Source organism: Falco peregrinus, chromosome 11 (genome assembly GCF_023634155.1).
Source record: "Falco peregrinus isolate bFalPer1 chromosome 11, bFalPer1.pri, whole genome shotgun sequence".
Classification (NCBI taxonomy): Eukaryota; Metazoa; Chordata; class Aves; order Falconiformes; family Falconidae; genus Falco; species Falco peregrinus.
This window is the reverse complement of record NC_073731.1, coordinates 23241419-23266606: the sequence shown is the minus strand read 5'-3', so window position 1 is coordinate 23266606 and position 25188 is coordinate 23241419. Positions and strand designations below refer to the sequence as shown.

General features: G+C 39.7%; 1 long non-coding RNA gene across 2 annotated transcripts; it reads right to left on the bottom strand.

Moving 5' to 3' along the window:
* Positions 1 to 3289: 3289 nt before the first annotated feature.
* LOC114012559 (uncharacterized) lies at positions 3290 to 24326 on the bottom strand. 2 transcript variants are annotated; one of them, XR_008749310.1, is made up of 8 exons: positions 24122 to 24326; positions 23106 to 23308; positions 22036 to 22271; positions 21806 to 21949; positions 19770 to 19869; positions 16392 to 16548; positions 11374 to 11417; positions 3290 to 5029 (listed from the first exon to the last, which is right to left on the bottom strand). It is a non-coding gene; the product is annotated as an uncharacterized LOC114012559 (long non-coding RNA). The 2 variants fall into 2 exon arrangements; XR_008749309.1 differs by lacking the exons at positions 3290 to 5029; positions 11374 to 11417 and adding an exon at positions 13990 to 14199.
* Between the last annotated feature and the right edge of the window lie 862 nt (positions 24327 to 25188).

The window sequence follows — 25188 nt, the reverse complement described above, 5'->3', positions numbered from 1 at the left end:
AAAATGATAAGATTTATCTCGTGGAGAAGATTATGTATACACATTGCCTTGGTGACTGGCTTGCTTCACATTAACAGGAATAGGTTTAAGCTAAAACAAAATAAGTTTTTAAACTGGACAAAGTCTATTTAAGTAATAGTTCAAATTATTGCTAGAACTTTTGCATTCACTAAGTCAAAAGTAAGTTAAAAAATTAGGACCAAAATTTTGTCTTAATGTTCAGACTTGCAAATTAAGGTACCAGCTCCTTGATTTTAGTGGGAGTTAGGAACATGATTGTGTCAAAAACCACACCACTGGACAGTTAGGAACTGAAATCTCCTGGATTTCCTATGAACCTGTGTCTATCTGGCTCCTGTGAACTTAAGTGGCTTTTGAAATTGAGACTTGGCCCCTTCAGCTCTTAAGGCATACAGTAAAATTGAGCTGGCAACTCATTTGAGAGGAATTCAGCTGTCAGCAGTGGAACATATCTTCAAAAAACAGGTGGAATTCTGTGTATTTGGAATATGTGTTCTTAATGGCAAGTTGCAATTTAAAATGAAACGGGACTTGTTTGCTTACTTTGCTGTGTTGGGCCTCACTTTTCTAGGTCTGGCTTCTATGATATTAACCTATACTATTGCATAGAGTATCTTTAGAAAATCTTTAATGTTTTGCTTTCCCCCCCTCAGTGCTTCCCTTGGGCACAAGCAGCACAGTAGCACAGTGAGCTGCTCGTCCTTTTGCCTTGAAGATTTATGTTTAGTAGAGACAATCTTTCAGATTGCAAAATATGTGACATTTGCACAATGCCACGGCTCATTTTTGTGGCCTGCAGAAAATTACCCTGTAGATGCTGTTGTAACAGGGAATTTTCTCTGAGTGTCTGGTCAAAAGGGTCCTACTAATTGGTAGGGATTAAAACAAACAGAAGAAATCTGGAGGGAAAAGTAAACTTAGAAGTGCCAGCCTTCTCATACCTGTATCAGTTGTAGCATAGCATTTTGGCCAGGAGGTGACTCTTCTGTGATTCGCATAGGACCTGCAGAAAGGCAAACGTATTTCTTAATGCCTCCATAATATGTAACCAATACATTTTCCTTCCTTACAAGGGTCCCAGATAGCCATGGTGCCCACGTACTCCATGATGGGACCTTTCAGAGGACACATGAGTCTCAAAAGTAGCTGTAAGTATTCAAATTATTACTTGAGAGGTGCTTATGTGCTCCAATTTTGGAGTAACAGCTTGAATATTATGAGATTATTAAAATGCACAATTTATTGTTGAAACAATATAAAGTAGATAAGCACTTCTAGTATCTACTATTACAAAAAATCTCACCTTCTTATATTCAGGCAAGCAGCTTTCCTGGTCAGAATCTTTGTCAAGCACCTGTGGAAGAATTGCTAGAAAGATGTTCTGCCTGAAGCATCCCTTCTCAGAAATGCTGTTCCACTATACCTTCTCCAGATCTGTCGCTGCACTCTCCAAACTACTGGCTGCAACAAGGTCTTTTACCATCTCATACCAGCATACTCTTCATGCCAGTCCCTCTGCTGCCTTCTCCTCATCCAGGGCACATGTTCTCTCCCTTCTCTTTGCTTCTTTCTCCTTCTTTTCCTCGGCTGCTCTCTCTTCACTGGCTCTCAACCACTTAACCAGCCACAGCTGCACCTTGTCTAGATCAGCCAACCCACTGCCCCTGAAGCCAGCCCACAGCTGTATATTATCAATGCTAATTAACCCAGCTTCATTCCTCTACACAGATCCATATAGTTTCAGTCTTTAATTATATGCTGGCAAGCGCACCACCACCTGCCAGTTTTGTCCTTTTTGTCCTTTGTCCCACCCTTGACAAAGCCCAGCTGCAGTCGGAGGTGTTTTACTCTCTGCACATAGGGAGTGCTGCATTTCAGGGCCTACAGGGTATTAATCCTATCATCCTCCTCTTCCCACCTTTTCAAAGGAAACCCGAAGGATTGAGAGGAGGACACCTGTTGTGTCCCCACCTCAGCGATCTGTCATACTGGTTTCCTGTATAATTTTATCTATATGTATTTTCTGAGGGGAACAGAAGGAGAGACACCTCTGGTAGATGCTCAAAGCAGTAGCCAAAGCTCAATGCCTGCCAGCGCTTCCTGTAGCTGAAAATAGGCAGAACTACTTACCCAGAAGGGGACCAGCTTGAGATAACTGTACAGCTGAAGCAAAGTAAGAGTCGCCATCCCTGGAGGTATTTAAAAGATGTGTAGATGTGATGCTTACGGACATGGTTTAGTGGCGGACTTGGCAGCATTAGGCTAATGGTTGGACTTGGTGATCTGAAAGGTCTTTTCCAACCTAAATGGTTCTATGATTCTGTGATCTGCAAAACATTTGTCAGCCATTGACTGGGCCACTCTGCTGAGAGATTATCTCATTGCTTACTGTATTACCCGCGTTGAAGCAAGCACTGTGGTCATAGCCATGGGTAACTGTTCTGCCTTGTTAAGCATGAGACAAACAGAGAGGGAAGAGGTGGACCTTCTCCTCCCCAAATTTAGGCTCTAAATACAAGATGAGGAAGCAGACAGATACAAACAGATACAGGACCATAACTGTGAACCGCTTATTTCCTTGCAATTCTCGACAGATACTTCTACTAGTTTACAAAAGGCAAAGCCAAGGATGTTGCAGAGATGGTTCCCACTTGCCCCCAAAGTGAAGGGTAGATAAGAATTTATATTTCCAAGCTTTTGAGGCTTAAGTATTACTGAACAAGTTTTATTTTTTGATTAACAGTACACATAGCTTTGTCCCCACATTGTGAAGTTTCTACTTGTAGGAACTAGCAGTTAGCAATAGTATAAACTATTTGCAGTATAGCTGCACTGCAGTTATACTAGTCTTTGAAAAAGTAAAATGATTGACATGTTCTTGAGAACAGGCTTTTTGCTCATATAAGAGGCAAAAAGAAGTGACTTTGAATTAGTAGTGTGGTGAGGAGCAAAGTCACCTCCTGTGTTTTTCAAAAGCATATTTTTGTTTTTCAGCTACATGGAAAAGACATGTTTTATCACTGTCATTGTGTATCAGCCAAACTTTAATACTGCTATGACTGGATTTATGATATGACATTATACCTCTGGACATGATCTATTCTCCAGACATGATTTGCAGAAGTAATCTCATGCAATTCAATCAGTGGAAACTAGGTAAATTAGTCATCATACAACTACACATTCAGGACTACAATAAATTACTAGGAAAGTCATTACAAAATAGGAAATAAAAAGAGTCAGTGTTGAGAGAGTTGTCACTGTTCTTTATTGCTCATTCTTGGATCTGTGTTTCCTGGAGATCTATCCTCACACAAAGAAGCAAGATGTAAATGTCTTGAGAGCACAAAAGTACTCAGAATTTAGACTCAAAAGCAGGCAACTTTCTGCAGGTAGATCTGTGCTCATACACAGAAAATTTTGAAACTCTGAAATGTTGAAAACTTGGATAAAGCGATTTGCTAAATGTTGCAGGTAAATGAGATCTATATAAGACAGCAGAAAGTACAGGGGTTTGATTCTGTTCAGACATGAGCTTGAGAACTCTGTCTGCCTTTGCAGCCCACAAAGGAACTGTTTCAATTTGACCTGATGTGTGTTTGGCCCATCAACAGAGCCTCGTAACAGGGCAACTTAAAATTCCCGAAAGATTTCTATTTAACATTTCCCTCAATTTGAAGTTATTCGAAGATGTAAAAGTAAACAAAAGAAAAATCTGTTAAAAAGTGTGAACTTTCCAGTGAGGTCATATAAGATGACCCTCTCTAGGGATGGGAAATACTTAGATAGGCACCCCCTAAATCTCCCCATTTTATTGTTTTTAGTCTTAAAACATCTTCGTTGAGAAATAGATGTGTTTTTTCATGTCCTTCTTTCAGAGAGCTTGAGACAGAGAAAGAAAAAATGACTTGCCAAAGTTCAACAGAAAGTCTTTGGCAAAGAAAATAATTTGCTTTTTTTTTCCTTACATAGGAATAACCACAATGCTGCTTATTGCACAATGTTCGTAATTTTCTGGACACATGATAGAGTTAGATTTTATGAAAGACAAAAAATTAGATTAAACTACTAGTGCCTTGTATATCTTCAGCATTTCAAATTTGGGGTGGTAATTAATTTTGAGAAGAATGTTCTTTTTATAAATGGATTTTCCATCCCTTTTTAATCCTCAGAGATTCTTTGGATTATCACATTGTTCTGTCATGCTGTCTTTTTCACTGCATATATTGAAATCGGGCTGTCACAGCCAATCAGAGAAAGATTTGGGGCATTTCCCAAAATACTATTTTCTTTTCCTTAGTGGCAAGAGCCTCTAGCTGCTGTGATTTAGGGCATTGCTATTCCTTGAACTCAGTAGAGCTGCCCCACTTTACACCAGCTACGAGTGGTGCTGAATATTACTGAAGAGCTTGTTCCAGTTGCTTTTGCCAGCAGGAGGTTACAGCACAATTGGCAAGATTAATGAAAAAGATTAAGTTTTTGAAGTTTTGGAAGTGAATTACTACTGGTCTCAAACACATAAAAGCTTTGAAACAGAATAGTACTGATTTTAACTATCTGATTTCTTTAGTACGGTACTGAGACCCAGGAGTGGTTTTCCTGGTTGACATTGGACATATGGTAAATGCTCATGATTAGAAATTGTGTGAGCTTTCTATTTGTCTGCTTCAAGTATCAGATTCCATTGTGGCACCTGTACTACTTCTGCTAAATTTCATTGAGACAAGAGATAAGTGCAGTTTGGTGATAATTTTACAGCAAGTTCTCCATTGCTTTGTAGAAAACAGAGTCATTATGTCTGTTGGTGTCTCTGTGCCTGTTTGTGTCGTGATGTAAGCACCCGGGCTGTCCTTACATGTTCAATGAACAATCACAATGGATGGTCCTGGAGGTGAGGTAACACCACTACCTTTCTGCGGCTGGTCATGATGTGATGTGATGCTGCTCCTGGACAGGCTGTTGAAAGCAGGTCTTTACACCAGTGCCCTTCTGGCAGGCTTTTTGTCACCTGCAGGAGCACATCAGTAAACAATACTAAATGAAGCAACAAATACAGCATTAGGTGTTCTGTCCAGATCTTTCCTATGGTGCTTGTTCAAAAGATGACACAATAAATTGAATGTAGTCAAACCCCCTTGGCAGTGAAAAACAGTTTGTAGCCCTGTCTCACTTGGTAGGCAGGAGATTTAGACAAGAAAAAGCAACACAGCAAGAAAGCAGCCAAACTGAGGTTAGAAGGATTGATTCCCAGACTCTCAGCCCAGTGTCTCCTATTTTTACAAAATACAATAACAACTGTGAAACTAAGTTATTAACTGAAATAGCACATTGGGGACGTGAACGATGAAACAGTCATTTACTTCATTGTGCCAGAAAGCCAAATCTGAGTAGGTTGGATGGGCTGATTATCTCATTGTAAGGGCTGTTCTGTGTCTGCAGATGGAAGGCCAAAGGCATGTTAGATTTCTGCTTTCCAGTATTCTGCTTACTTTTTAATACTATTTACTAGCAATTTTCCATCTACAGATTCTGTCTGATGACTTGAGAAGGAATCCAGAAATAATATTTTTGTTCAGAAAAAGGTTGAAAGACAATGCTCTATCTTAACTGCACTACCAGGTTAAAATTTAAAACAAGTAAATGCTTGTCTGCTTCTTGACTTTTTTCCTGGGATGATGAACTTAAGTCAGATACAAATTCTTCCTAATTTGAGAAGCCTTGTGGGTTAGAGATTCAGGGGAGTGTCATGGTCAGTCGGTGCATAACATGTTTCATGTTCTGGCTCCTTTTCTGGCCCTACTTCTGTCTTTGTGTGGATCCAGCCCATTTTTTGCACTACAGAGTGCTAGAGTTAGGCCTGGTGTCACCGAGAGGTAAGGTATTCATATGCAGTTTTTTACAGTACTTTGTCCTACTTTCTAGTATTAAATCTTTCAAAATGTAAATGCTTTTCATTATATCAGATATTGAACAGTGAAATCCTCTGTTATTCTCCAGAGTTCTATGATATCCAAGACTCATACATATTGCAAGCCATAATTCTCATGTTTTCAAAATCAGGCAAAATAGGAATAATTTACCACTTTTTCATGTTATATTTTGTGTTACCCTTATTTTTTGAAATAAATGAATGAATATTGACTTGGTTTTATTACAGAGAGGAGAGGATAAATATTAAAATGTTTTCAAAGCTTTTATTGCCTGAGACATTGCTTGCTCTGTTGAATGAACTAAGATTTTCCCCTTTTGCAGCCTTTTCTCCTGGACCTTCCTGCAAGCTCTCCCACCAGTACATCATTCAAGATCACATGGCTGCTCATTACAAGAAACTGATGTCTGCCAAAGGTGTGTACAACCTAGCTAAAAGATGAAATCATAGTCAGGGGTATGTTGGTTGCCCTTAGTTTTGGCTGGCTGCTGAATTTCTTCCCCTTTCTTTCCTCTCTCTCCCTATCACTAACTCAACAGGTATAGGAGGATTTAAAAGTGAGGCATAACATTGTGCCCTAAAAGAGGAGATATGTAGAACACTCAATTGGAACTGTAATCTCATCTTGGGACAAACCGTCCTAACTGTTGAGAGGCGTAAAGTCTACAGGGTTACATGGTTCCACAAAATGACAAGTTCATGTTAGGAAGGGAAATAGTATTTAATTTTCCTGTGTTATTTTAGTAATGGTTTCTCTTTAGAAGTATTAGGTAGTTGACTAAAAGGAAAGGTAAAATGAGAACTAGGGCAGGTATTTGTTTAATTGGGAGAAACCACTGAAGAGTAACAGTGAGGTGACAGCTTTTGATGTTCAGAAAGTTACAACATCAGTCCTAAATAACCTAGAAGGAAATTCCATTAGCATGCAGTCATATTTGAGAGGGCTCTTCAAATGTTGTCCCCTGGTAAATAGCTGCAAACTGTTAGAAAGAGAATTTAGAATTAAAAAAATGTCCTCTGTCAGTTGTCTGGAGCTGTGTAAGCTTCCTGGTGCTTCAGGTGCTGATGAAAGCAACTAGAGTTGAATGGTCATCGCTGTAGTTAGGTTACTGCAAGACTTGCGGTCCTTGAGCTCCTAAGGCTTTCTAACCAAACAATTTGCTGATAACGTGCAGTGAGCTTTATAATAACAAATAGCTGTTGAACAATAGATGAGATTGCTGCTGCCTTTTTTGCCAGGAGACCAATCCTTTCATCAGTTTGCAGTGTCAAGTGCTTTATCTTAAACTATCTAGCTCAAATCTAGTGCATCTTTTTCTCATGGTGTCAGAACCACTATTTAGAAGTTTCATGACCTCCACTGGTTCGTGACGCCCCCATTCATATTAGGAGCTGGAGGCTGGACTGCTGCTGTACACTTTTGTACTTAAGTGACTTTTGCTTTTGCATGGCTAATGTCACAGAAACAGTGAGTTCTAAGGACTGTAGAATTCACATCCTAGTGCATTGCTCATAAATATACAGAAGCTTCAGGACTGACTGAAAGCAGCAAAGACTGCCATATATAATTGAATTTGTTTCTTAACTGGTGAAGCCTAAATGAGGGAGCGAAGATCAAAAAGTAAAAGGCGGAAAACAAAGATGTTTTGCAGTCTTTTTGTCTATTACATTCTTAAAGCTCAGAAGAAAATATACAGAAGATATTCTTGGCCTAAAAGGAGCCGAGTGCTTTGTTCCCAAACAGGTTTCAATTTACTTTTTTTCAAATGTCAGTCCTGCTTGTCCGTAGTGGAATTCAGTCAAGCTGGAAAGAGCTTCTCACAGTACCTGCTGATCAAAATTCCGAATGGCTAAAATTTCTTATTCTTAGGTGTTTCACCATCTGAAGTTAAGAGTTCTTACCTTTAATCTTAAAACATTTATTTTACTTCTTAATAATGCTTCATCATTCCTACAGGTTTTCCTTGTAAAGCTAAACTTTTGCATACATATCAAAACCTGAAATATTACAAGGATATCAAGGTTCTCTTCTGTACATACCTTGATGCTCTGAAGTGCCAACTTGCTACATGTTCTGTACATCTTTACACATGATAGGATTTTGTGCCTCTGAAAAATCTGGTTGGGGTTGTCTAAAGCCATTCTCCCATATCCTTCTAAATATTCTTCAATCTTTTTGAAACACAGCTGCTATTTTAAATACAACCTATTTGGCCTCACTCCAGACAGTAGCTCACCCTGCATGTCTGAAACTTTGTTCAGAGCACTTGTACAACCTCCAATTTGCTGTGACATTTGGCAGTAATCACAAAAATGTCTTGGATGGAAATGGAGTCAGGGTCCTTCAAATGCAACTGGAATATTGAACTTCTAGGTGGTTGCTCTTCCCTGCACAGTCAAAAATAGTATTTTCCCATATACCTCAATTATATGCAGGTATATGCAATCAGACTTATATTCCATTAACATCTATACCATCTCCAATATGGACACATGACTTAATGAAGACTGCGCAGCAGTAGCGTGACAGGGCTTGGTTCCTTGAAGCTCACTTGATTTAACCTTTTATGATGAAAACCAAATGACTGAATAACAGAAAATGCTATGTACAAAACTGCCTGTGTAACTGTATAACCAAATAACTCCTATTGCTAGAAGGATAATGAAGAACTGATGACCTTGAGCCTAGGGGCAACTTGAATTGCTTTGTAGTTTCCCCTTGCTGATAGCAGCTGTACTACTCATCTTTGAAATATAAACTTCCTGGGCAGCAGTAGATGACAACACAAAATTAGTACAGCTTTTCTTAAATTGTAAACTAAATTGAAGGTTAATAAATGTAACTGTGCTGGTTTTTATTTCTATACCTAAGTAAAGATGGGTGAAAGCCACAAAATTCAGACCAAGGTTTGATACTGAACCAACCACAGAACTGCCGAGCTGCTTATCTTATGCTTTTACCCAAATAAAGACCAGGGGTCAAATCCTCAGTTGGTGTAACCCAACTAACTTCACTACATGTAAGCTATGCTAGCTTTTGGGAGCTGACCATTAATGAAGATAATAGTAGGAAATAGGAAGAAGGTATGCATCACCAGGGAAGCAATAGGATTTGGTGGTTTGTAGATCTGCATTATTAATAATGCTAATATTATGCAGACTGGTATCATATTCCCACAGGGAATTCAACAATTTAGTATGATCAGTTTCATCTCTATCTATACTGAACCTTCTTTTTATTAATACAGCTGCTGTTGATTCATCTGCACCAAAGAGTATGCAGACCAGTGTTAAATGTAAGTAGTTTGGGGGCGGGGGGGGGATAGTGTTTTGAAAATAGGTCTGGCTCCATTTGTTTGGTTTGGAAATACTTGTCTTCTTTTATGGTGGAGGTGTTCTGAAGAGGCATATACGTGCCAAAAATATGCATTGTTGTGGTTGAGATAATAGTATCTAGTTTCTAATATCTAATCTGACTTAAGAGCTGTATCTAGCGCTTGGTTCATGGTATGAACCAAGGTAGCAACGCTACCTTGCAGGCTGTGGGACTCTGATTTACACACTTCAAGCAACATGGTTGTTGGAGGCATAAATTGCTTTAGTTTTCCAGTCTAAACTCAGACCACCGGCCCTTTGAATTCCTTGCTAATTCACACTGTTTTTTTCTTTTCCTTAACTGCTTCGTGTACCTTTGGGCATCAGGCATACTACAGTTAGAACAGGTTTTGAGGTACGCGTGGGCTTTTAGCAAGAGAATGGAGCACTGCACCTTGACGCCACCTCTTGGCTGCAGCCCGCAGCACCCGATGTGTAGGCAGAGCCTCTCCCGGCCCTTCCTTTTTTGGAAAGGGAGAAATTGTGATGAAAAGCAATACATTCATCCCTTTCCCTGGAAACAGGGCATTCACTTTGGAATGTGTTTCGTTTTCTTCATTCACTAGGTTGTAAGACATATGCTACTTCTCTGTTACGTACAAGGGAGCACACACCCTTTCTGCACAGGCACCCTGCATTTTAAAAGAAAATGTAACAAGCTGGGAAAATGAAAGCTTCTGTTTTTCCACAGTGCATGCATAGCAGGAACCATGCATCAGAGCTCTGCAGTAATCTATTGCTTTGAGCAGGGTATAAGGTACTTGGAAGCAAACATAGTTCCAACGCAATGCTGAGGTGCAGTTGTTCAAGCGAGATACACACAGGCCAAAAAGACAAACAGGTCTTGTCTACAAAGATTCAGAAAAACGTATTGTGTGAGATCTTCAGCACAGAAGAGCAAAAGAACAAGTTCAGGATCAAAACACATCACAATCAAAATTCTCTTCTCTTTGCTTTTTAACTCCTCATGCTCAACAGTATGTTTTTATTTTTTCAGTACTGTCTTTTATATAATAATTCTTAAATTAGTATTTTTGATTATTCAGCTTGATGAAAACAGCGCTGTAGTAACAGAAAGAAATGGCAGAGAAAGCTTCCTGAGAATGTTACTTTGACAGAGAGATGATTCTGACACAAAAGCGCACAAGAAGTAGAAACTCACCTACTTGAGATCAAGAGGACATAAAATTTGTTCAGCTACTTACGTTAGCTACAATAACAAGTTTTCCTAGATGATGTACCGGAGAGAATCATCATCTGTGTTTCTTACAGTGCTTTCTTAGGAAGGTATTCCTCTCTCACAGCTCAGTGGGACTGTACTGTTGTGTGGAGTTTCTGTTAATTCAGAAGCCCACATTGAGTGCAAGGCTCCTGGTGCACACAGAAGCCGTAACATGAGATTCTCAGAGAAACTGAGGACCCAATACCATTTTTGTCAGTAGCCTGCTGGGGAAATGCGAATCACCTTTGTCGATTAATATTTATCTTCACTAAAAGATACTATGTACCAGATAAGTCCTTTTCTGACAGGTTAGCTCCAGAAATATCTGTCTTGGCAAAAGAAGTTTTGTCCCTCAAACGATTGAACTCAAAAATTAGAAATCATGATGAAAAGGTGCATCAGGACTTCCATCTTCTGAAGCGGTAAGTAGGGCAGTACCACAATGGAGGTGCAGTTGCTGCTAATGGGGTTGATGTGCAAATCATTTGAGCAGTATAAAATGGCTTTATGCCTACAAAAATAGGCTTCTGTTTATCATTTGCATATTCAAAGACACAAAATAAATGAAGGCTGTTTTGCCAGCCTACTAGAATAATAGGAGGACAAAACTAATTTTCTGCTTAGTACAAGATTACAGCATTTTCTTCTTTTCATGTAAAATTTTCTCCCACAACTCTCTCCCACTATTGCTATTACTAGTTACTAAGTGTGGTGTGCTTTTAAAACCTTGAAATTTATCAGAACGTTGACAGATACACATTCTAATGCAGAATAATTTCTTACTTGTTCTCAGTCCTTACACTTAGATAGGTATAACCTTGCTTACCAAATGTGTGATCTGTGTCGGATACCACGCGTTTCAATGGCAGGCTGCAAGAAGAAAATTCAGGTCACTAGGTAGTGATGCAGATATATGCAAAGTTTTTAAAATAAAGAGAAAAACTCGAACAGCAACAAAGATTAGTTCTGAAAAGACAGAAAGCTGTATGCAATGCTTTGTTTAATTTTAAGAATAAATGCATTGCAGGTAAAATACTGTAAATAATTACCTTTTCTGACAATCTGAAAATGCACCATTTCAAAAATTGTCTGTACTTCTGCGCTTCAGATTAAGAACTGTATAGACAAAGTGTGAGACATGCAGTGTATAGGACTTTCTCCTGAATGTCTTCAGGTATACCTTGGATCTTCAGTTCTAGGGTTTAGAAGGGTACTCATTTAAGTTTGGTGCTTCATTGGGCTTTTTGCTGTTTTAGACTTCGTGAAGTTACTAATGCTGCAGCTGGTAAGAGTGTTATTGAATTAGCTGAGTTTCTTTCATATAAAAAATTCTTCTAATGACCTTTAAATATGGCTTATAAAGCATTGCAAGTGCCAGCTTTCATCAAAAGTTAAAGCATGTTATTAAGGGCATTGTCCAAATGTCTCTTAAACACTAACAAGCTTGAGGCATCGACCACCTCTCTAGGAAGCCTGTTCCGGTGTTTGACCACCTGTTCAGTAAAGGAATAAATCATAGATTCATAGATGCTTCCTAATGTCCAGTCTAAACCTCTCCTGGTGCAGCTTTGAACCATTCCCACATGTCCTATCACTAGATACCAAGGTAAAATAATAGTTGTGTCTCTTTTGCCAGAGTAACATTCGAAATGCTGTTGAAATTGCACAGACTTATGATGAAAGTTAGGGACAAACAGCTAACATAAAGCCTCTCGAGCAGTCCTTTTTCTTCAACATGGAGCTGACTTTGTTGTAGCAGTAAGACTGCATCTCTGGTGTTCTCATGATAAGAATCACAGTCCATTTTTCAGCTTTCATCGAAGGGTGGAAGCATGTATCTGTCCCCTGCCTTAGGACTAGATATATTACCATGAGATGCATCAGGTATTAGAAATAAGGGACATACAGTTTTCTTGCAGAGATAAAATAAAGCAGAGGTGGTTTAGGGGTCATGAGAGCAGCATGACTTATGAAACTACTGTGAAAACAGTGATTTCTTGGCCATCCCAGTGTGGAAAATGTCTGATTGGGAGGATGTTTACATTTCTTACTCTCAGCAGAAGCCATCTTTGCTAGAAAGAGCATCTAATGAGTATCAAAAGAGCATAAGATATGCTGCTGAACACACCAGAAGAGTGTCTTGGCAATCAAAAAGTGTTTCTTTTCCAATGGAAATGTGAAAGTTCTGGGGGAAATAAAATCCATTGTGAGGCATTGATTCTATTCCAGCAAAGGAGAAAGTTCAAAATAATTTTGTTTGAAATCAGATACCTCATTTATTTACACAGCATTGAGCCTGAGACTTAAACTTACCTTTGGCACCCAGGAATTCCTTTAAATTTTTCAGTTATTAGGGATTAATAATTATCAATTAATTAATAATAAGCAGCTGAAATACATTCTTGGACCTTGGAAGCATGAGGCAGTGTTCCCATGGTCAGCTCTAGAGTCTCTTCCAACCATTATTTCCATGATACAACAATGCTCTGCCCCAGATTCACAGAGCACAAGTTTGAGTCAGATCTCCTGAGGCTGATCAGCTCAGTAAGAGGAGCAAAAACCTTGGCTGATGTTCATATGAAGCTGTCCCAATGAGCTGGCAGGAAACTAGGAAAAACTTAACACTAATAAAAGATTAATCAAAACCAGCCCTAACCGGGGGAATCCATAAAGGTAAACCACACTTCATACAGGAAAATGAGCCACCCAAATTGTTAGCAGGTTCTACAGTTCTGAAAATCCCTTCTAAAGCTCAGCTCTGGCTCCATCAGAGCCTCAGTCCACCACTCCAGGAAAGTGCAGTGGTCCATGGCACCCTGCCCTAATTCTCTGCCTACTCTCCCATTCCAGGAATGAGAGCAGCTCCACCAAGGCCTGCTCTCATGTATTGTTTTTCTCGTAGTTTTGCAGTTCCTGCTCTGCTTCCATGAGCAGGGTTTTGTGTAGCAGTCCAGCAAAATAAGGACAGCAGCACGGTGAAGCTGTGGTAGGAAGTGGTCAGGTGCTTCAGGCTTACTCTACCAGAGCTGAAGAATCTCCTGAAGAAAGACCTAAAGTAAATCTGGCTCTCTGGGCACACCTTCAGATCTCCATGATCTTAGTCTTAGGACAATGCCATTCCTTCTCTTTGTGTTGAGCTATGATTTGATTACCAAGCCAAGGTCAACTACTTACAATGGCAAGATGAGCTATTCACACCATTGTATGTTCTGCACAATTCCCTTGCACTTCTAGGAGCACAGTATATACATTTACCCAAAAGGAATGACAAGTGATATTTTATGTAAGTACCTGAAGCCATGTGACTGTTTCTCACCCACTTTTTGTGGAGGGTTGATCATATAATTGCTCCATGTGCTGTGGCTCATTTTTGTAAATATGAAACCCAAGCATACATACCAGTGTGTTCAGAAACACATGCTTTAGTAATTGGCAAAAGGAATGGTAGCTTTCTTTAAGAGGAACTTTATTTTGCTGTGTACCAGCAGAGTACTTAAGTGTTTAGATATGACACATAATGGTCTTTTTATAACCTGTATTTTTCCCTTTCTAATTCTCTGCATGAGACAGACATTGGTCAAAATAATAATTTCCATTCAGGTTTTAACCAGTTTAAAATGAAGTTGCTTTGCAAGTTTCAAGACAGTAACATCTGTGGAAAAAAAAAAAAAAATTGTTTCTCCAGTCAGTTCAAAGACATACAAAATTGCAGCATTTTATCTACAGTTTGTGTGAATAATCTATACAGTCAATTATATAAACATAATTTTATCTTTACAGATGTAGAATCTTAGTTGTCACTAATCTTGGGCATTTGAATGGATCATTTAGCAATCAGTGGAAATTAATACGTTTATATATGCAAACATCAATTTTCCATCATTGCAAATTTATGGAGCATTAGTGAGGTCGTTTTTAATAATAAATTTTATATTCTGTAAAAAATAAATGTCACCGTTAGAAGGGAGCTGTAATGAAGGGAATATCGAATGTATGACTACACTGCATCATTCAGCTATCAATGATTAAACAACTCATACTTTGAATCCTATACTACGCTAGCAGCTCCATTTGGGACCTGAGCTCCTTTATGGTAGCCACTGCACAGTTTAAAGATCATCTTTTGGAGATATCTGCCCAAAATGATGCACCAGTTAGAACAAAGTAAACGCGTGCTATCATCCTCTGTTACAGGGTGGAAATTAAGACAACAGAGATTAATTAACAAACCTGTGATCACACCAGAGCCTGTTGTAGAGCTGGGAATTAAATGAGTTTTCTAAGTTCTACCGCAGTGCTTTAATCACAAAACCATCCTTCCCATCAATTTCAGCATCAGCACTGTTGAAAGGAGCATTTGTAAAAGGGGAGGAAGAAGGTAGTGGGAGCTACTGGAGGATGCAGAGAGCAGGTGCCTTGTCATAACCATTGTGCACTAACTTTTTTAACTTTTCATTCCTACTCCACTGCAAAATGAGAAAGCAGCACATGTCAGCAAGTCAGTAATTTAAATAGGGATGAAGCATCTTGACATTTCTCTTGCACTCCAACTTCTAGAATTCCTTTCCTCCTGGAACAGCTCTGTACAGTATCAGTATATAAAAAGTGATGTTATCCCTCTAGAGGCTTTTACATTCCTGTCAGTGATCTGCAGACCGATGTTATGACTTCTACTTCTGGCCTTACCAACAGTATCTTTTCACCACAAAGTATAGATTCAGTTCAAACAACAAGTGACTTAGCTATAGGAAATTTTGTTTGCCAAAGTAATAGAAATTCTAGAAAAAGTTCTCGATCACTCCTTGGCATAAAGCAGAGTTGCAAATCAAGCATTCTGCCACCTGCTGTCTCTTGGCTTCAGGTAAGAGACAAAAATCTGTAGCTTAGCTAAAGACATTTTACTAATTTTTAGGGATTTTTAGAATCTTAAAAAATCAAAAGAAATTATGCTGGGCATATCATTCTGTTGGACCATCTTTTCACCGTGTAAAATGCCATTGTAAATCTGTATTGACACAAGGGAGGGAGATCTGGCCTTTTGTGTTAGAAAATGTGCTGAAACGTGCTTTAGACGAGAAACAGGCTGCAAGACTGGGAGATGCTTTGCATGTCAGTTTGGTCTTATTTGCTTTGCCAGAAGTTGTGAATACTTCGAGGTTGATCAGCTAGTAGTCACAGAGCTGTGAACTTCACCTTTTGACTATATTATTTATACTCACTAAAAGATGAAAAAAATTAGACTGCTACTCCATGTGAGTAAAACAAATGCCAGATCCTGTCTTTGCCCGAGTAAGAGAAAAGAGTCTGTGCTTTCTTTATTTTGATGGTCTATGAAGGAATTGTGTCAAGTGCTGTCAGCTTCATCGATATCCATGATTACTTTAGAGAGGCAGAACCAGTCACAGCATATGTGGGTTATGGCCAGAGTTTTCAAGCAGTTCAGCATTGCTGGACTGGGTGGTTTGTTATGGAGAGCTGATTCCTTTCTTGGGGAAATTCCTGTTAATGTCAGCGTGAGCACTCAACATTAGCAAAATGTGCAGAATTTGGCATGAGATTAGAAAACAATATGGCAAACAACAACAGGCAGTGTCGCTTAGCAATTTTTCGTGAGTATGGATGGCATTTCAGAGGATTTTCTTCCCCTATAAAATCGTTACCCACTCACTTGTTAGTATTGCAGTATTTAAATATTTATGTAAACAAATAATGCTGAACCAGAGCTTGGGGCTTAAAAAAACCCCACACACTGTAGATTAATGTGCCAACATTGGCTTTTCATAATGATAGCTAGCATGGCAAAGAGCATCTGAAATCAAATCTAAACATATGAGCCTCACTTACCACTGGTTTCTGCTGAAGGAATGGTCTTGTTTGCTCTGAAATGCCAAAATAAGCAGTCCTACACCAAACAAACTATTCCCAGTGCAGACTGGAGCATTTGGCCCATAGATGTGAACATCACGAGGAACTGCTCTTGTATCCCTTTGTGTGGCACTGGCTGAAAATTTGAGAATATATCAGTTAACAATAGCAGCAAAAATTGAGAAAAAATGAAATTTCAGAGAAGTTGATAGGTGGTCCATGACAACCGACATGTATCTCTGAATTTCATAAACACAGTGAGAATACACTGCTGCAGTAATACAGCCCATTTTTTCCCTAAGTCTTCTCTCCACTGGGGGAAGGGAAAGGTTTAGAGTTGTGTTCAAACCTTATTTATTTACATCCTACTTCTCATTAAACTGGTCCAAACACTAACTTGCCTTGCTATGAAGAACATACACCTTTTAGGATTAATTTGTCCAGTCTGGGTAAATTTTTGCTTGACAAAATGTATTGTTTAATTTCCATTCTGTCTATAGGTGCTTAAAACTGGAATAAAGTTACTTCTTAACCATCCTTTTGAGGAACTAAACACATTCAGCTCCTTAAATCTGTTACCATGAAGAGTGTTTTACAGACTTCATCACTTTTATGGATCTTCTCTGCATCCTTTCCAATTTATAAATGCTTTTGAGTAGTAAAGTTTTAGAGCAGGGTATGTAATTCCAGCAGCAGCCATCCACCTGTCAAAGGAAACTGCAGTAAACGTTCACTATACTTACACCTGAGATTTTTACTCTTTATAGGCAGTGATATTACACTAGTTTTGGCTGCACTGTTGCTGTGGGAAATTACAGACAGCTGTTTGTTTAGAAGAAGGTATGAATGTTTTTCAGCAGTACAGGTTCCCAGATAAGACTCACCTCCTTTAAGTAAGAGCCTGCATTTTCTGAACAGAGATGGTCTGTTTTCCATGCTGAAAAGTATACCCCTTGCCTACATCTACCTGACCGAGTGATGCAGATCACTTTGTTACAGTAAACCATGCCTTTTTTTATTTACAAGGTCCCCAGCTGCAGTTGTTTAAGCTTTATGAGGAATGGTTTTATGGGTTTTTTCTGAAAGAAATCATTTAATAATACCAAAAATGATCCTTGCATTAGAAACACCTGCCTTGCAAGGCATCCTCACTTGTAATTACATTTTCAGACCTGCCAGTTAGCCATTTTGTAAACAATTGTAACTCTGCAGGGTTCTTAGGCAAAATGTCATGCAGAACAAAGCCAGGGAGTTTAAAGAAGTCTTTTAAACCAACACTTTTATCTCACTCAACCACAATTAGAATCTCTCTTTTTTTTCTTATCAAGTTAGAACAGTGATTATTAAAAAAAAAAAAAAAATTTGATTGGCGTTGCTCACATTATTTACTCAGTTAAGTCTTGTAACAGCCGTTCAGTTGTTATGCTCAGGACTGATACCAGTTCATTTACCACTTTTGCTCTTTTTTCCCTGCAGTCCTTCGAAACTTCCTTGTTGTTTCAAAAGTCATCAGGAGTTAAACATCAGCCAACTCTTTTAAAACACTTGGTAGGAACTAAACCAGAACTCCCGCTGCAAGCCAAAAATGAAGGCATGAGCCAAGGTGTGGATTCTATTTCTAGCTGTAATCACTGAGTTTTATAACATCTTGTAAACAACTTAGGGGAAGCCTGTTCCGGCTTTATGTCCCATGTTCGTACTTGGGCCGTAATGTTCTGCCTTAGACCTGAAAATAACCTTCTGTTTCAGAAGGCAGCTGTGGAATCAGTCTAAGGTCATTGCTGACTCTTTTTACTATTTGAGATAAAGATAAGTAGAACTGAAAGGTATTAGATAAAAAAACAAAAAGTGGTTTAGGGTTGGTTTTTTTTCATTCTGATTGAGCAATATTATCAGTTAAACTGCTTCTAATCTGTTGAGTAAGTTTGTGTCCAGACATTTTGTACATGGGCCATTCACACAGAAGCAAGGGAAAGACAAGGTGTTTTATTAACTGGCAAGCAACAAGAACTGCTAGGAAGACAGTGAGGGCTATAGTATCTGAATTTTCCTGTGTTTTTAAAAGGACCAGATTTCAACGAAATCTCTTTATTTTCTGTATTTTTGTCACATTCACAAGTACGAGATACCAGCACAAGTATCAGTAAAATTGTACAATAGCACTGATAAAGTAACACCTGCCACAGTAGGAAGGATGATAAATTAGCAAATAAATGAGCTTAACGGAAAGGCTGTCAGAAAAATTTGTTTAAACAGCTGCTGCGCTGGCCATACCACATGATTCTATTACCTGGGAAGCAGCAAGAAGGTAGTCAAGAGATACTGGCTGTGGTGGGAATAAAAATAGTCATATCCTGAGAGGATTCAGGCAATACACTGAATCATTATAAGCTTCCATAGGTGAAACCTTGCCCCCTCCCTGCCCCCAATTAATTATTGCCACTTATGGTTTTAACTGTAAACTACAGACAGTTCTTAAACACTTCAGCTAGGACATGAGATCAGAAGGCAAGGGATGTCTAATTTTTCCTTTTCTAAAAGAAAAAGAAAAAATGCAAACACCTGTCATTTGGGATACAAAGTTTGCATGGTATTTTCTTTATTGTTCTTGGTCATCGAAAGCTGTTATTCAAAAGAGTTTGGAGAAGGGCAGAACGGGCAGGTGCTGCTGCTCTCCTTTTGTAGCTCCTGCCGATGAGCAGTGCATGTGGCTGGGCAGGGCTGCTCAGTGCGCCTTTCAAGCAGAACTATGAGTGCATGGGCAAGCGAGCAAGGTGACCTGAAACCCTGAGAATGACTTCCACACTTAGCACCTTCATCTGGGGAGCACGCCAGGTCACCACAGGGCAAGGTCATTTCGGAAGAGAAGCGTAGGAGGGGAGAGGCGCAGAAAGGAAGCAGCCTGAAGCACTCCTGGCAGCTGGTGGGCACTGGGAGCAGGCAAGACTCAGCAGCCCTGGATCCGTGAGAAGGGGCACAGGGAAAAATGAGAAAAAAATAGCGAGAAAAGAGAAGCTGGAGAGAGCAGGGCTAAAAGGTGATGAGGTCAGTAATTCCCTTAGCAGACATGTCAGCAAAGCAGGATGTGCTACAGGAACCCTCAGACTGCCTCACGTGGCTGAGGCACATACAAAACCCGACATTCCGGGCAACGAAACCTGGCATCTATTAGGAAAGGGGAAGGAGAACTGCTATGAGACGTTCCGCCCCAGGAGCTTTTGCTAACTACTCAAAACATAAAACTATAATGCAGTGGAATAGTACTTATTTGAATAGGCTTAATGCCATGCGGCATGTTCATAACCCATATATATAGCAAAAATATCAGGGAAATACTAGACAGAGTCTGTTTCAAACCTGTGGCTGTTTGACCCGGAACATTTTATTTTCTTGTTCTTAGCAAGGCTTGGTGAAGGCTCAGTCATGTCTCGGGTAGACCACTGTTGTCCTGCCTCACCTGCACACAGACAGATGCCACATGCAGAAGAACAGAGAGGCACGGATGTCACTTTTTCCCAAGGTGTCACAAGCCATTGGCACTGCCATGAAAGAAGCCAGATATCCTGACTGGTTGTACTGTTGCACAGACACTACAGGCTTGCCTTGTCTGTTATTTTTCATATGACTGTAGAATGCAAAGTTTTTAATCAGAATTGGGGGGTACTTTGATTGGGCACTGTACAAACCTAGATAAAAGGGGAAGGTATTAATCTCTGCATGAATGCGATTGAGCAAGTACATTTTGTTATTTGTTCCAGTGAGTTGTATAATCCTGCTTCCCAGTCATCCAAATAGGATTTAGCATTGTCAACATGTTTTTCTTAATAGGATGATGCTATGAACTCATGTCCATGCAAGGCCGGAAAACCAGATTACACGCCTCGGGAGACTATATATCAGTTTTAGCTGTTAGTGAAATAATTTTTTTCAGTGACCAGACTACAGCCTTGAGGCCACCTTACAGGGGAATCATCAAGAGATGGTATGCCCCATGCAAGACCCATCACAAACTTCAGGAGCCAACTATTTAATGCAGTATCTAAGTGGGTTTAAAAAAAAAAAAAATAGTCTCAGCTATTCCTTTTCCGAACTAAATGTTACTTTAATACTAACTTCTGCTAATTCAGAAATGTGCAATACTAAATTCAGGTCAACACATCTCCCCCTCAAAAGAAAATCTTCAGTAAGTGCTGCTTTGCCAGGTTTCAAGCATTATTCTGTCACATCACTTGTGAGACACTGCAATTACACCACTTTAGAGGAGGAGTTGCTTCTTATTAGCAAAAAAATTGCAGCATATTGTGAGCGTTAAGTTCTAGTACATTGCCACAATAGCAGCGAAAGGGGGCCCTAGGCTAATCATGAACCAATCATGCATTTTGTCAGGAGTAAGTCAGCATTAATCAAACTAACATCACACTGCTGCAAGTCACATTTCACCAGCCCACCTGAAGCCTTGCTAGCCATCTAGAATTACTTGTTTGAGGAGTCACTGCAGCTGCACCCAAAGGAGAAGAGCACAGCACATCTCTCTGCTGGCCTGCCTGGCAGTACTGACACTTGCTACCATGTGCCGGAACTCCACAGGGCAAGGGAATTCCGAAAGAGCTGAACTTCTAACTCAAAAGAATTATATGCAGCTCGCAAGACCTCAGTGGACCCCACTGTGCTGATATTTTGTGTGTGAATACTTAGTTTCAGCTGGAACTGCTGGGCAATTTTTTACACACCGTCTACAAAGGGAAAGGTGTTGTTCCACATCACAGTTCATATCCTTTTTTTTCAGAGCTACACTTGGAAGGAATATGGCAGGTAAAAAGGGCTGAAAATTTGGATCATGCATCATTCTTATTTGCATTGCTAACAGTAAGGTTCTGACAAAAGATGGTGAATTGTGAAAGGCTTTGGATTATCCAGGCTGCCACTGTGGTCTTGGGTACCTCATATGCCTTTCTTATTCCTGTATGTTCTTATTATTTTATAATATTTAATATATATAAACATATATAATATGACATGTAACAGTAATACTTATTACGAGAATACATATTCCTACTCTTACTTGCATATTTTCAGTACTAAATGTGTTTCCATCCTTTCGGTGTACGAGGTGCTAGCAGATGTGTCACTTTACTCATTTCAGCCTGAGTCTGACCGATACAGAAAACTCATTTTCTTGCCGTTGCAGTCTGCACAGCCCACAGAGGTCTGTGGTTGCCTGGCTGTGGTCACTCAGCTCTTGGTACATAGACTTGAATCCATATTGGATTGCATCAGCTTTTCTTCTGTTTTGACCTGCCTCGGCTCCTGTCTAGGATAGGGCAAAGAGCGTGCTGGAGGCAGAAATAAAATGTTGCCATACTCCCTAATCCCTCCAGTAGCTCATTACTCACTGTGTGAGGGGCGTAGTGGAGTCCTGGCCTGCGTTTATTTCAAATCCAGGTGTGTGCTGAGCATGGAAGCAGCAAGTGCCAACTGTAAAAAGCAGTGATTGTCTTCTCTGTCTGCTACTTGGTATTGAGAGGAGACGGGATAGTCTTTAGAGGCAAAAAGGAGAATGAAGAGTAATACTTTATGACTTGACCATTGATTAAACAGGAAAGGGTTGTGTTTATGTATTTACCTGTACAGACAAGGACCAGCAGAAAAGAGACAGGCTAATTCAAGCCCTTGAGAAATACAAGAAGGATCTTGAACGCGGTCTTCCTGCCTCACCGTTCAACTCCAGAAGTGTTTCGCCAAGCCGGCGGAAGGTATGTGATACTCTGACAGCACAGGACCTGTCACACAGGTAGTACCGAGCTGCATGCGAGACCCGTTTCCCCTTCGTTAGCTGCACCCTGAAGTGCTGGCGAGTGCCTGTAACACAGCAGGTAAGTGCAGAGTTACTCAGCGTGGCTTTTCATAGTCTAGACAAACAGAGGTAATATTTGGTTCTCAGTTTTGCCAGCTGGCACTTATCCTCTCCTCTAACTCCTGCTATCCCTACGTGGCCTGTAATGACAGGTACCCATGTCATGACTACATGTACATGACTAAAATGTGTCCCTGCACCGACAGCGTGAATGTACACATGCCACTCACAGACCCACACGTGTTCTCTTTGCTCCTTTCACAAACGGAATTACACTTTTTTAACAAAGTATTATATGGGTGCCCAGCAAAAAAATTTGAGTGAATTGATTGAAATAATTTGCTGATGTGTGTGACATTTTTACTAGGATGATTTCTGTACACAATATTTTCAAGAGAACTAAATCCCAATGATCTTCTTAATATTCCCACTGAACACAATGCAATAAGTTTACATTGTTTTACAGTATCCTCTGAATATCAGAATGGCATTTACAGGTAAAAGCAAGAACCTAAAGTAATTAATCCTAATTCTATATATTCTGCCAGATACCAGAAACTGTACAACCTTAGGCCAGTGGACCTCACCTCAGTAGAGGAGTCTTGCAAAACACTTCATTCTGCCATAGTCCAGAGTCTCTCTGGGGCAAAAACTCCTCAGCAGACTATATTTAGATTGTACAACTTTCTGTTTGTTGAGAATTATAGTTTGTTTATCACTAGATTACCAGTGATGCTGTTTATAAAGAGTATCATCCAATTCAAACATATGCATTATTCTGATTTGTAAAATGTTGCTCCCACTGAGATAAATAGCAAAATAATAGGCCACAAATTCACCTGTAGTATTTATGAGGCTAACAGTGGTTCTGTTTGACTTCAAACGCGTGAGATGGAGTCACACTCACACCTGCATGGGCATACAAGGAGAACAGAAGATGCCATTGAAGAAGGGCTGTGACATCGCCATTGAGACATCGGTTCCACAGATGAGAGTGCACAACGTCCAAGGAGGAAAGTCTCCTGTTCTCCCTCTGTGGGCCCTGGCAAGCAAAATGGAATTTCTGTAATTTCCTAAGACTACTTGTCATTAGCAACCTCAACCTTGTAAAGAGAAGGAAGGAAACAGCAACTAGAAAAAAGAACTTGTTAACTACCTCTAGCACAGTAGCAGATTGGCTTTACTCTTGACTACACTTCCCAAAATTCAGCAAGTCATTTCGAGTACTTGAGACAGTTTGAAAAGTGTCTTAGAATTCCCCCTGTGTGAATCAATTTGTAGGAGACACTGTTCAGTGAATTGCTTTTGTGATTTTTCTGTCAGTTCTTTAACTTACAGGCAAGGCGGTCACTGTTGGAAAATTGTCACCTGTATTTGACATCTGGTCGGAACAACTGTTCCAGGACAAAGAGAGAGCAGCCCCCCTCTGTATGTTTTCAGCAACTCACTTCAAGGACTCTGATACCAGCTCCTACTGCAAGAAAACCCATCCGAAAAACTGCTCAGCATGCTTTGTCTCAGGCTCCTGCTCACAACTCCAGTACAGACAGGTTATCTGCTTCACCACTTCTGCAGTCTCACATGCATTTAGGTAGTTGCAACAGGAAGAAGATGTTTCAAAACTCTTTTAATAAAATATACTCTGGGGATCTTCTTGACAAACATTCAATTTACTTCACGGAAAAGAAGCAGTGTTTTACCCCTCAAATCTTAAAAACATCACACCAATCTTTTCTTGTAAAATACAGGTGTTACAATCCTCCTTCCCAAAAAAAGAGCTCCTCCCCTGGAAGATCATCACTTAAATCAGCAGACATCAATAATGAAAAGAAAAGAAAGTTGCACAGGTACTCACTTGTTGCTAAAAGTTAAGTAATGTTGCTTTCAAACACACCATTTGAAGCATAACTGTTTTTCACTGTGCCTTTCATCTTTCAGATTTTTAGAAGATGCACATGTGAGACCACATTCAGGTCACTTTTCTCAGCAGCCAGTTGAGCTTGGTGTACCCGGTTTGTTACAAAGGACAAGAATGGTGCCCACTGTTCATACACAGGTGTTGTCCTGGTTGTGTGGAAATGAGATGGATAAATGGAATCATTGGCTTTGGGGAATATATGTTAAGAGCAAAACCAAAAGTTTAAATCATTTTGTAAGAAGTCACTAAGATTCCAATTAAGAAATCTAGCATGTGTGGCTAGATGGGGTGTGAATAAAACAGGAACAGCTAAAGTAACTGTTTCTGTGAGAAACACCAATGAGGCATTATGGGATGTGAAAAGCAGTGTACTCCAACAGAAATCTGTTCTTCTGAAAGCAGAGCTTCTTCCCACTTGACTGGTGTCTTGCTGCACTCTTAACCTTTCAAGTGGTCATTTCAGCTTTTGGTTGATTTATGGCCTTTCACTCCATCCAAATAATAGCTTGGAGCCCAGAAGTGTCCACATCAATTGCTAATCACTCAGCCTACAGTCAGTGCCGTAACGTGTCATACAAGACTTCAGTGCATGGAAGTGCGGAAGTCGCTCTCCATTAGTCACCTGGATTCTTAAGATGACTGGGGGATTAATTTAGTGAATTTTACTGCTCTTAAAAATAAGGGATGCTTAACTGTAGCCAAAACCATGCATGATACAGAGGTTTTGTAGGATTCCTTGGCCCGTTTGTCCCTTTACGGAATCAGTGTTGAATTTCTACACAGCACAGCCAAGGCACCATGGCCAGGATTTGTGATAGCCCTGTGCTAGCTAGGACTATTCCATTCCTCATTCCAACCACCAAACCCTTCATTTTACATTATCAAGAGAAGCTCCTATTCCCATTTGATAATCCACAGCAAAAGATAATTTCAATATCAATCTGGTTTTCTAAATCTTCTTTCAAAGATACAAATATATTTTGCATGTCGTTTTAAAGAATAAG